We start from the raw sequence: 12,573 nt of genomic DNA, 5'->3' as shown, positions 1-12,573 counted from the left end.
CTCAAAACATCTCTTTGTGGCTCAACTTAACACCATAACAGTCAAGGACTCTGGCTACCTAGTGTAATCTGAACTCTCTTTTCCAGATTCCAGGTTCACACTGCCCCCAAGAATCATTACTTTTCTGCTCTAGGAGAAAGAATCATGCAGGGTTTTTTTAAAACTTTTTTTTTTTTTAGTTTTCAATGGGCCTTTATATGTGGTGCTTAGAATTGAACCCAGTGCCTCACACATGCTAGGCAAGCACTCTGCCACTGAGCCACAACCCCAGGCCACTCATGTAGTTTCAAGGCAAGAACACATCAGCAGTCAGAACTGGGTGAAAGTTGGTCAGGAAGGACATCACTGAATATAGCTCTATTGCCAGAAGAAAAGGTCACAGAAAAAAAGATTCAGGAAGAGGAAATTACCTAGAGGTCCAGGAATAAGCAAGGGTCTGGAGCTGCATTGGCAACAGAAGTCACAGCAGTCATCCTGGAGCTTGAAATCTATTGAAGTTGTGTGCAGAATCTGAAAAAGAAATGAGAGAAAGAGAGAGAGAGAAGAAGAAGAAGAGGAGGAGGAGGAGGAGGAGGAGGAGGAGGAGAAAGAAAAGGGGGAAGGAAAAAGAAAGAAAGAAGGAAAAGGAAAATAAAGAGAAGGAGGCAGAAAGGAAGACCTTTGGTCTGAAACAAGAACGTCAAACTAAGACTGCATGCAAAATACTCAAAGTGAAATTTCAACCCAAGAGACCAATATCAAGAACAAATACAACCATAAATGTCAATCCAAGGGATTAACCTTTTATACTTGAATTAAAAACACAGGAAACTGCCTGCCATCTCATGTGTTGATTAAAAACCAAACTGCTTCATTCTCTTATACACTACAGAGGGTACAGTTTCTGATGTAAGTTGAAGTCATCCCTCACTTTCCTTTTTAGTCAAATAGATACTATATATACACAACTTATTGAATCCACGTTCTTCCCAGAATTATATACTAGAAGACCTTAGCACATTCTAGCATAACAGAATTATTTGCTATATATTCATTACAATTACTTTATTCACTGTTCCTTTTTTTTCAGTTATTTCACTGGAGCAAAAATTTAGCTACATTTTGATATCTTATATAATACCATTGAGAAACAGTTCTCTGTCTTCTTGAAAAAAACTAATTACAAAGATAAATTCTGCCATGTGGGACAGGACAGTACAGGCTTGTAATCTCAGTGCCCTAAAAAGCTGACACAAGAGAATTACAACTCAAGACAAGGCAGGCAGGGTGGCACACACCTGCAATCCCAATGGCTGGGGAGGATGATAAAGCAGGATTGTGAGTTCTAAGCCAGCCTCAGCAAAGGTGAGATGCTATACAACTCAGCGAGACCCTGGATCTAAGTAAAATACAAAATAGGGCTAGTTATGTAGCTCAGTGTTTGAGTACCCTATGTTCAACCCTGGTATGAAAAAAAAAAACAAGAGAAGGTTCAACAATTTCATTAGATCATGTCTCAAAACAAGAACTAAAAATTACTGGAGATACATCTTGTAATGTTGCCAAAATCCAAAGCCCCATGATTTCAAGTTCAAATTTCAAAAATGCTAGGAAAAGAAGGGTCCAAGAAGGCCATCTTAAGTAGAATTCCTTGGATACCCCCTAGCAGCACAACCCTCTAGGTGGAATCTTCTGGAGGATCTATACCAATGGGTAAATACCAAGGCTCAAAGTTTGAAGGTCTAGCTGCTGGGGTCCTTTGAAAGGCCTCAAAATGAGTGCAGTCAAGTGTGTAGTGGCAGCTGTGACCCAGACTGGCTGGCTTTCCTGGTATTTCCTGGCTCGACTTGATTTTATACTCTGGCTTCTTGACTTTTTTGAATCTTGCCTGCCTGGGCAAGCTCTGAGTCCCAAGAAGCAGAAGGGTGTTAGGTGGGTTTGAAAGGAAGACAGGCAGAGGAGTCAGACAACTGCATGGTATCAAGGCACCCCTGAAGTAGTCTTGGGGGCAATAGATAACAGGGTAGCACAGAAAGATCATATCTCTGCTGGGTTTTCAAGGCTGCTGTGTATCTGCTTAGAGATGCAGTGCATGTAGAACACCCAATACACTGGTGCCCTGGCCACCCAACTCTCCCCAGAAAATGTGGCCAGTCCATCCTGCCAGTAAGTAATGCAAGAACAATGAGAGAGGGCACCCTTAGATCCAGATTGACCCCCTTAGATCTGGACATGGTGTCTCACCACCCACAATCCCAAACAGGAGTACACTACACCCAAGAATTTCTCATTTTAGGGCAATTTAATTGAGAAAGCAGAAGAAAAATGCACAAGAGCTCTGAAGCCTCCATGGTGGACTAGCAAACACAAGCTTTACTTCTAGGTGATCCCTTCCAAAACACTCCTCCAAACATCTCAGTGCTCTTGGGTCCCAAAGGTTACAGACTCAAGCAGCCTCAGGGAGTCTTGCACAGAAGGGCCCGAATCCACCCCTAGCAACCTTGGCTTTTCTCTTGGCCTCTAGCAGGGGCAGGGGGAAGAGGACTCTTACGAGAGTCACCACCACCAGAGGTCTTGGCCTCTAGACCTCCCTCATCCTTGTACCTGGAACACAAGGGAGCCCCAGAAGACAGTTGATGCTGGGGCACCTTCAAGACCCACGACTCTCCTGGGTGTGCCTGCAGCTTCTTCTGGGTCAAGGACACCTGCTCCAGGACAGGAGGCTCTGTGTCCTGGTGCAAGGTGCCCTGTGCTCTGGGAAAGTCATCTTCCCATGACCAATGCCAGAGAAGAGGTCCTTGGGGTGTGGAATGCAGGTTGCTGTGGAAGGCGTGTCTCTCATAAGAGATAACTTGTTGCTGGATGTAGAAGGGCAGCAACTGGGGTCCAGGGTATATTGAGCTCAGGGTTGGAGGCCTCTGGAGACCTGGCTCATTGTATACAGAATTCCAAGCCTGTGGCACACAGCAGGGAAAGTGCTGCTCCATGGTGTTGTGGGCCTCACAGCAGGAACCAGTATGTGGGGCTTAGCAGGCAGCTGATTTGGTCTTCTGAAACTCTTCTGGCCTCCAATGAGTTTCTAAACACAGACTGGGAATAAGGATCGTGCTTGCTTTAATCCGGAAATAAAATCCCATCAGAAATCTCAATTAATGAGATTAACAACAATAACAATTATCTGTTAGTCACTGTAATAGGAAGTCTTGCTCCATAAGACACTGAAAAATAGACATTTTTCTTCTGGCTTTAGAAGGTTGTCAACACAATACATAGACAATCACAACATGTTTTAGTTGTAACCTTTTTCCTTCCTGATCTCTGCCTGTATGATAGAATACTTGTGACCAGGAGTACTTCCAAAAAACAATATGAACTGGAAAATAAACTTTAGTTTTCAGATCTGGTACTATAATCTGATTGATCTCTCACCTCATCCCCAACTCTATAAAATACATAACTTGAGAAATAAAACCCTAATGATAATAGGAGGACATGGGGCTCTTTGGAGTAAATTAGGCCACAATCCTTCATAAAAGTTATTTATGGCCCATAGAAAAGATGTTATAAAAAATATTTTAAAGATAACTGTCAGTATCTTCTAAACACCCAATAGGATGAAGCTAAAAATCCATAATAAAAAGAGGAAGTGAAAATTCACAAATTTATGGAAAGCAAAAAAAAAAGTCAAATAATTTTCTGATGAAGTAAAAAAGCACAAGGGATAGAAGAATATACATAGATATCTAATAACAAAGAAAACACACCATACCAACATTTATGAGATGAAGTAAAATCAGTGACCAGGAAGGTGTAGTAGTCAGGATTCTCAAGTGGAACAGAATCAAGAGAAAGTATGATTATAAAAAGGGGATTGATTAGATTGTCTTACTTGACCAGAGCTGGAGAGTCGCCAATGGCTGTCTGCAGGCTGTAGAGCTGGAGGAACCAGTAGCTGCTCGAAAAAGTGGCTGAAGCCCCCGAAACAGGAGAGATCAACAGTGCTCTCCTAGTCTGAAAGAAGCTTCTGGAAACTCTGGACAATCAGTATCATATGAGTCCACTTTAGAGGAGTGAAGAAGCAAGATTCTGATATCCTCAAATGATGGCAGCAGCAACCAAGAACTGATTCTAGGAGAATCAAGCTTGCATCTGCTGATGCTTCCTTGTTCTCCCACCTTTTATTCCATCCAAGCTGCCATCCTATTGGATGGTGCTGATCAACTTTAGGGGGGGTCTCCACTTCAGTTGTAATTGCACATGCCAGTCATTCCCGACACACCCAAAAGTCTCTTAATCATTGGCATGTCTTAATCCTATCAAGTTGAATGAATGTGAACATTAACAAAGAGTACCAGGACTGAATCAACAAGAACACCAGAACAAATCTACAACTATGACTAGGATTAAATCAGTAATCAAATACAAGATGAGGCTGGGGATGTAGCTCAGTGGTGCGGAGCATTTGCAGGAGTCCCTCCCTGGGTTCAGTGTTCACCACTGGAGGAAAAAAGAAAATCCCAATAAATAAAAGCTCTGAACATAATGGCTTCATCGGTGAATTCCATTAAAGATTTAAAAAGTGCTTAGTGATATATTGCCAATTACTCTCAGGCTCATTCAAAAAATTGAAGAAGGGGGAAAAGAATTGTAGAACTCTACTCCTAAGTCTACCTGCTAGTGGGTTTATAGAGAGCTGTCAGTGTGTGAATTCAAGGAATATTTCAATTGTACCAATATTTCATATTTCTGTCAATAATGTAAATTGCTATTAATGCTGAAAAAGGTGAGCACAAAATAAAGTATTAAACTAGGAGCTGTCCTTCATTTCTCATTTCTGGTTCTTCCTGATTGCATTTTCACTTTTCAACTCTAAATAAAAATACAAATAAAAAGGAAAGCAGAAAATTGAAGTACTTCCTTAAAGGTGCATCAACATCTCTAACACATATCTGGATTATCAGTTTCTCTGGGAATATAGTTTGCTTACTGTGTTTTGCCTTTCCTGGAAAAACTCTTCTTGAATCTGACAAAGTAAAATATCTCCTGGGTCTATCAAAGTTGTAAAAGTAAGACTTTTAGAATTCACTCTAGGAAATGGAGGAAAGGCTCCAAACATTCAGACAACTCTGGGATCAATCTGTGTGGATTTTTGGCCCCAGAACAATTACAGAAGTGAAATGAGTTTAAGAATACTTGTAATTAGCATTGACCATACATTTATACCTGGAAGGATTAACAGGCAAGCGAGAACCTCATCTGCCCTCTGTGCAAAGGGGATCCCCAGTACCTATCCGATATCCAGCAAAGACACCCACAGCACAAAGTATACTGGCATCCAGGAAATCCGCCCTTCCTTTCTCAATCTCTAAAACAAATACACAAGTAAAAAACAATTTTTTTCCACAATTTTATTATATAAGGGACAGAACATTTTATGAAAATCCAAGACAGCATAAATTTCTCACATGATGACTAAACTGAGACACTTTTTTAAAATATTAATTTATATTTTTCATTGTAGTTAGACAGAATACCTTTATTTTATCTATTCATATATGGTGCTTGAGGATCGAACCCAGGGCCCCGCACATGCTAGGTGGGCACTCTACTAATGAGTCACAACCCCAGCCCTGAGAAATGTTTTTTTTTTTTAACACCCTTTTCTTGCAGAGGTTCTTCCATTGCAGCATGTTAGCAGAGACCTCATGGCTCTCAAGTCAAGGGCGAGCACTGAGCAGTCCAGAGCCCCCATTATTCTAACGTCACTGAGCATGGGTGGGACCCTCAGGCAGCATCCTGCAGACTTGAGGTGGTAGGCCTTAGCACATAAGAGGGAGGCTCTGTAAAGAGCATGGATAATCTCGGGATTCCTCACTTCATGGGGGCAGGCTGGATGCTGATAAGTCGGGATTCTCAGAGGCATCCTCTTCTCCTGGGGGTACATGGGGCTATTGCTGGGTCTCACATATCTGTACTGGACAGGCAGGCAGCTGTGTGCCCCTTGCTAAGGTGCTGTGCAATCTGGGTCCATGGATGGGGCAGGGCCAGCTGAGAAACCCACAAGGTCTAAAAGACATTACACAGTTGAAGTCCTGGAGATCCCACGAAAGGAAGCCCAGCCTGGGATTTAAAAAAGCAGAGGCCAGAGCCCAGAATCTGATTCTTCATGGCTTGGCAGTGCCTGGGGCCCTGGAGCCTTATCTCCACAATCCCAGGCCTCCCACACAGCAGGGCAAATGCTTATCCATAGCTGCAGCCTCTCAGAGGAGGAAAAGTTTTCAGGGACCCCTTTGCCTGCGAATTTCTACTCTTCTGGGCTCCTCTTGATCTGAACCACAAGGTGTAAAGTTGAGGGAAGATAGGAAATCAGGGGAATATTTCTTCAGAAGGCAGGATCTCCTAATCCTAAAGGCCACTCCAATGATCTGGGATGTCAGTGTTCATTTAAGTAGATTTTCTTGATTGATAGGTTTAAAACAATTTTTGAAAATTTCAGGATCCCCTCTGCTGATTGTGATGGCCCCCAGCTTAACTACCCTGGTCTCCAAGGAGAAAAAGAGAGGATAGAGGATGATAGAGACAGAGTGAATGAGTTAGCCTGGGAGTGTTGTAGGGACAGCCAAGTAGGGCACTAAAGATAGAAGGAAACAATTTTATTTGGCTGCAGCCAGGCTCACAGGGTACAAATTTCCCTATAATTAATTAATCCCCTGAATCCAGAGTTCAGGTAGTTTCAGAACTTTATATCCATCATGTAAGGGGAGGAGCTCAGAAGTTCCACAGTCTGCAGAATTCCCATAAAAGCAGCTTTTTCTTTCACTGTTTTGGGCAAGTTAACCCTTCAAGGACAAGGCATGGGGTGGGGGCTGATTCTGTGGTGACATTGCCTCAGTGGGAGGATCAGAGGTCAGGAGTCAGAGGCTGCCCAACAACTTCACCCAGAGCTCTAGCCCCAATCTCATTTCAGCCCCAGGCTCCCTGGGGGACTTCTCCCTGCCTCCAGGGCCTGGCCCTTGGGGATAGCAGCCCACAGCTGACAGGAGCAGGTCCATGGCTTGGCTCACTATTATCTGAAGACTAGAAATAGAGTGGTTGCAAACATGGAAAGGCAGAGAGATTATTTTTACATTTCATAAATTGTCACCATATGTTATGTGAAATCAGAATAAATGATTTGTATAACAAAATAAACTCCCCTGTCCTTTGATAAAAAAATTGTAATCTATCTTTAGGAAAGAATATAGTAAAAAAAATGTATTCTTGTAAAAAGAGTTAAACAAAAAGTTATTTGTTAACAAAATAACAAACTTATTTCATCAGCAGGGAATAGGGCTTTCCCTGGCCAGGAACAAGGGCAGCTTTAGTGATGGGGCAAGTCTTCTCTGAGATCCTAACTTTAGGTCATCCTATTGTTGAGACTTTGCTTTCCAGTGTTGGGGTAAGGTGGGCTTACCTATTGCACCCACGATTTCTAGACTTTTCATTTTTGTACCAGCATTGAACTCAGGGGAGATTAACCATTGAGCCCAAATCTAACCTATTTATTTATTCATTTATTTATACTGGGAGTTGAACCTGGGTGCTTAACCACTGAGCCACATCTCAGCCCTTATTAGCTTATATTTTAAGACAGAGACTGATTAAGTTATTAAGGGTTTAGCTAAATTCCTGAGGCTGGCTTTGAACTCACCATGCTCCTGCTTCAGCCTCCTGAGTCACTGGCATTACAGGCATGTGCAACCATTTTCCAACCCTTTTCTTTTTTATTTAAAGAAGTAAGGCACTGTGAGGGGTAGAATCATTGGTGTTCCTACCTCTAGACACTAGAAGTGATAACTGTGGGTCCACATCCCCTTGAAGCCTAATTTCCTCCTCACAAAAGTGAAATTTCTGTTTTAAAAGCACTCACACTCACACACATAAAGTGTCTACATTGAAATGCTTAATCTGTGTTGCCTTATTGGGTTCCTCTTCCACTCTCTCCCCTCAGCTCTCTACACCCTGTGTTCTGTGGCTCTGGGGATCAGAACCAGAGCCTACAGTCCACCAGGAAAATGCTCAACCACTGAACTGGACCCTCAGCTCTCATATTTGCTTTCAAATGATGTTATCTTATGTATTTCTACCAACAGTGTTTGAGAGTCACTAAGATATAACTGTCTATCTACCTACCTACCTGCATTGCAGAGAAGGCAGATGTTTAGTATGTGACAGAATACTAATGAATATTTTAACTCACTTCTTAAATTTGAATTTCTATGATGTTAATGATCTCACATATCCCTGTGCTCTTCCTCAGACTACAGGTCGACCCCTAGTATTTCCTCTCTTGACTTCAAAAACACAAAATTTTTATTCCAAAGTTGGAGGGAAAAGGCTTTAATAATGTTGTAAATTTTAATAAGAGAAAAAACACATTCTGAGTAGATCAAAGGGAACATAGAATAGGATAAATTAAATAAAGAGATTTATCTCACTGAAAAGTGTTCAGTCATTCATGAGAAGAAGAGAAAGGAAGGAGTGGTGGCCACTACAGACACTTCAGGTGGGGAAAGAGAATGAAATGTAGGGGCATCAGAATTTTACAAAGTGGCAAAAAAGTACCCATATCCACTTTTCATTAGAAAAAAAAAACAGAACAAGGAAGAAGTTGTGAGGTGAGACCACCCTAAGCTCTCCACTCTCACTCTCTCCCCTTCTAGTTCCTGTGTCTTCCCATATTTTAAGAGACCTGCAGCTTTGATGTGCATGAGGCCTCTCTGCTGCTCAGCATGAGAAGTAGAGAAGATATAATGTACCCCCTGTTCACTAAAGAATTAAACAGCTTAATCTGGGGTCCTAGCAAGTTCTTCCCAAGTTATTTTCTAGAGAGTAAATGAAGCTCATCTTTTGCCACTGAGTTCCCATCGTATATAAGCAATGAGTCTATACATATGTTCCTACAATAATGTCTTAGCACTATGTTAATGTTGCACCCTGGAGACATGGAAAAATCTTACACAAAATAGACTTTTGTTGAAATGAGTACCCTGGCTTTTGCTGTTAGCCAAATCCAATGCTGTATATTAGACACAGGATATGAAAGTGATATTAAGCCAATTCTCCGAAGAAGGGCTGAAGCAGGTATTAGGATTTTTAAGCTACAGTAAGACCTCAGGACTGCCAAGCTGGATTTGGCTCTAGACCTGCAGCAGAGTCAGAGAAGGTCTCAGAGTTCAGACATAAGAATCACAAAGGCTGGTTCTGGAGAGGCAGAGCAGGAGAACACAGTGATAGTCAGTGTTTAGCTCCACTGGTGATCAGTAGACATCAGTTGAGGAGTCATCTCCATTGTCACCATGCCAACTGCTCTGTTCTTCAACAAACTGTGCACAGTGCTGAAGCTCCAGGTGTTTTGCCAGTTGCAGAAAATGTGGAGGTGAAAGACATCCCTGCTCTTTTTCAGGCCAGGGAGGCAGGTGTGAAGACAAACTTCAACATCAGAAATGACACCTGACATGATGTGCCCACTCCAGAAGAGTGAGTAGCAAATATGGCCACCTGGAATCCATTCTCTTTTCCTCATTTTTAAATTTTTTCTGGAGAGACAGTGTAGTAGAAGAAATATCCTAGGGGTTGAAACAGACACAAGTATAAATATTGGTTTTGTATAAAATGGAGACATTTCATATCAATAAGCAAAACCAATATTTGGATTTGTGAGGAGGACATACAATCAATCAACAAGTACATGAAAAAATGCTCACCATCTCTAGCAGTCAGAGAAATGCAAATCAAAACCACCCTAAGATACCATCTCACTCCAGTAAGATTGGCAGCCATTACCAAGTCAAACAAAAATAAGTGCTGGCGAGGATGTGGGGAAAAGGGTACACTTGTACATTGTTGGTGGGACTGCAAATTGGTGCAGCCAATTTGGAAAGCAGTATGGAGATTTCTTGGAAAGCTGGGAATGGAACCACCATTTGACCCAGCTATCCCCCTTCTCGGTCTATTCCCTAAAGACCTAAAAAGAGCATGCTACAGGGACACTGCTACATCGATGTTCATAGCAGCACAATTCACAATAGCAAGACTGTGGATTTGTGATTTTCATATGCAGATGAAATTGTGAACACATCTATCTCAACCAATAGAAATATAAGCTATAAATAAGGACCTAACTATGAAATTTTAAATTTCACTGTAAGAAAATACAGAATATCTATGACCATGCAATCAGACAAAATTTCATAGACACAATATAAAAATCAGATATCCTAAAGTAGATTTCAATGAAAGAATTGAGGCATTTAACCTACATCTGTTGATCAAATATGAGAGATAAGTTAAAACTACATCACTCTTGGAGAAGTCATAGAAAGTAACAAAAGATAGACATACAAGAAACAATAAAGGATACAGATATTTTTATAGCTCTAAAATTTGTAAATAAGACAAAGAATTTAACATTGTAGGCTTTAATTTATTAAAGGTTAGTAAATATTTAAAACAATCATTTTAAGTCAAATAAAAAGAAATCAAAACAATACCCATGTCACCAGGCATATCACTCTGGGTCACCAGTCAAATCTCTTACAACTCAACATTCCCACAAGGGCATCATCATGGTGACCCTGGGTAGGCACAAAGAGATTAAGTGGGCAGTTCAGCAAGCAGGAAGAGAGGCAGAGGGAAGCCCCAGCACAGAGCAATTTCTCTGGCCTTCAAAGCTCTGAGTTTTAGCCCAAAGCCAATCCAGTCTCCTTCCTTTCCCCATCAGGTCCTTCTATTTCCTTCTTTCTCTTTCCCCTCTCCTTGCATCTCTTTGACACTCATATCCTTTGAAATTCCAAGACACCCTTCTGATAATCACCAGTCCAGTCAGGTGTGTATCCAGATTTTGTGGAGGAGGGCTAGCAAAATCTATTTAAAGAAGACTGAAAAACCTCAAGTTACATGGCTAGGGACCTTATCAGAAGCTCTGCGGGTTCATTAGCTTTATGAGATTGATTAATTTTATAGTGACCCTTTTCCTATTGCATTCTCTAATTATTAAACTTGCTGAATGTTAATTTCCCATTTATAGTCAGAGCTCTAGTGTTTTTAAAGACTAGGGGTGAGTTCTGTATGCCCTTGGGGAGGGCTTGGACAATACCCCTGAGTGGGGATTGCAGAAAATGCCAAGCTGATCTGAGAAACAGGCTTGCACTTGGGGGAATAAAAGAAATGATGAAGACAAAGAAGGCAACTATCTGAAGACACCTCAGAACTTTGTTTCAGTTGGAAACTGCCATCAGGCTAAGAGGCATGGACCCCACTTGGCAAAGCCTCATTCCCTGGGAACTTCACTCACCTCACACTGCCTCTGGCATTGTGGTGCTCCACACTGGCTGCCCCCTAGGTGGTGGCAGAATGTTGCAAACCCCTGGATTGCTTTTGCTTTTTGGAAAAAGCGCTAAGCATGCCTGAAAGAGTCCTTTCTCTTTTTTTTCTTTTAGCTATTGCAGGTCACTGCTGAAGCCTCCTTGGGCCCCTGGGGAGAAAACCCCATTGCACCAGGCATCAGAGTGGTCAACAGGTAAACTGGGGTTAGATAAACTGGAGAACCCAGCTTAAAGAGCTGTGCTTAGGAAGGAGGCGGGTGCAGGGGCAAAGCCTGCACTGTTGCCCAGGCTTACACCTAGGCAACAGTGCAGGCTTTGCCTATCATGTGTGACACCCTGAGTTCAATCCTCAGCACCACTTAAAAATAAATAAATAAAATACAGGTATTTGTCAAACTACAACTAAAAAATAAATATTAAAAAAGGACAAGTGGTCCCATAATAACTACTCTCATGTGAAAAAGGAGTAACAAGGTAGACAGGTATAGAAGGAAGAGGATCCCCTACTCCAGTGGGCTGCAGAGCCTCAAAGTTGGAAAGAAGCCAGCCTTGAGTTCACAGGCAGCCAATTTCCATTCTCAGCTGCAGGATAACCTATGGTTTGATTTGGGATAATGAATTAAGCCTTTGTAGGAACAGAGGTACATGTCCTGAAGAAGTGCTATGAACTTGGGATATCACATATGTAAAAGAAGCAGAGAGACTGGCATTTCATAATAAGTAAGCCTTTGTGAAATATTTTAACCTTAATCTAATTAATAACTCATAGAAATTGGATTTATTACCATTGCATCCAGCCCAACCAAGGAAGGTGTGAATCTGCAGGGCTCCTTTGTGGGGCTGGCGGCACAGGGCAGTGGATCGGAAATAGAAATGGGTTTCAGAGACCAAGAAAGCAGGAGCAGGCTGTGGGAACGCCCCTGGGAACACATGTGGCCTCCAGCAGGCTCTTCTTCCCTTCTGTACTTTTGCATGCACTGATCTACTGGGACTAGAACCTCATCTGCAGTAGCTTGGGGCTGCCAAGACCTGATAGGTGCTTATACAGAAGTCTCCAATCCTATCCACAAAGGAAGTCATTTCTGTGACTTTAAGGATCCTGCTCAGCAACACTGTGATCCCTTTCCAGGTGGAGCTCTAAGACTGCAGGACTCTGCACCAGCTCCCACAGGAGAAAAAAGATTAGTTTTATTCAACTTTGTGTTTTTGTAGTGCTTTTAAAATTCAT

At 41.9% G+C, this 12,573-nt stretch overlaps 1 long non-coding RNA gene across 1 annotated transcript; it reads right to left on the bottom strand.

The window, feature by feature from the left end:
- Nucleotides 1–2,262: 2,262 nt before the first annotated feature.
- Nucleotides 2,263–4,179, bottom strand: LOC144373576 (uncharacterized). The gene is made up of 2 exons (XR_013433193.1): nucleotides 3,869–4,179; nucleotides 2,263–3,069 (listed from the first exon to the last, which is right to left on the bottom strand). It is a non-coding gene; the product is annotated as an uncharacterized LOC144373576 (long non-coding RNA).
- Between the last annotated feature and the right edge of the window lie 8,394 nt (nucleotides 4,180–12,573).

Source organism: Ictidomys tridecemlineatus, unplaced genomic scaffold (assembly GCF_052094955.1).
Source record: "Ictidomys tridecemlineatus isolate mIctTri1 unplaced genomic scaffold, mIctTri1.hap1 Scaffold_4395, whole genome shotgun sequence".
NCBI lineage: Eukaryota > Metazoa > Chordata > Mammalia > Rodentia > Sciuridae > Ictidomys > Ictidomys tridecemlineatus.
Note: the sequence above shows the minus strand (reverse complement) of the source record. Positions and strands in the feature narration are given on the sequence as shown.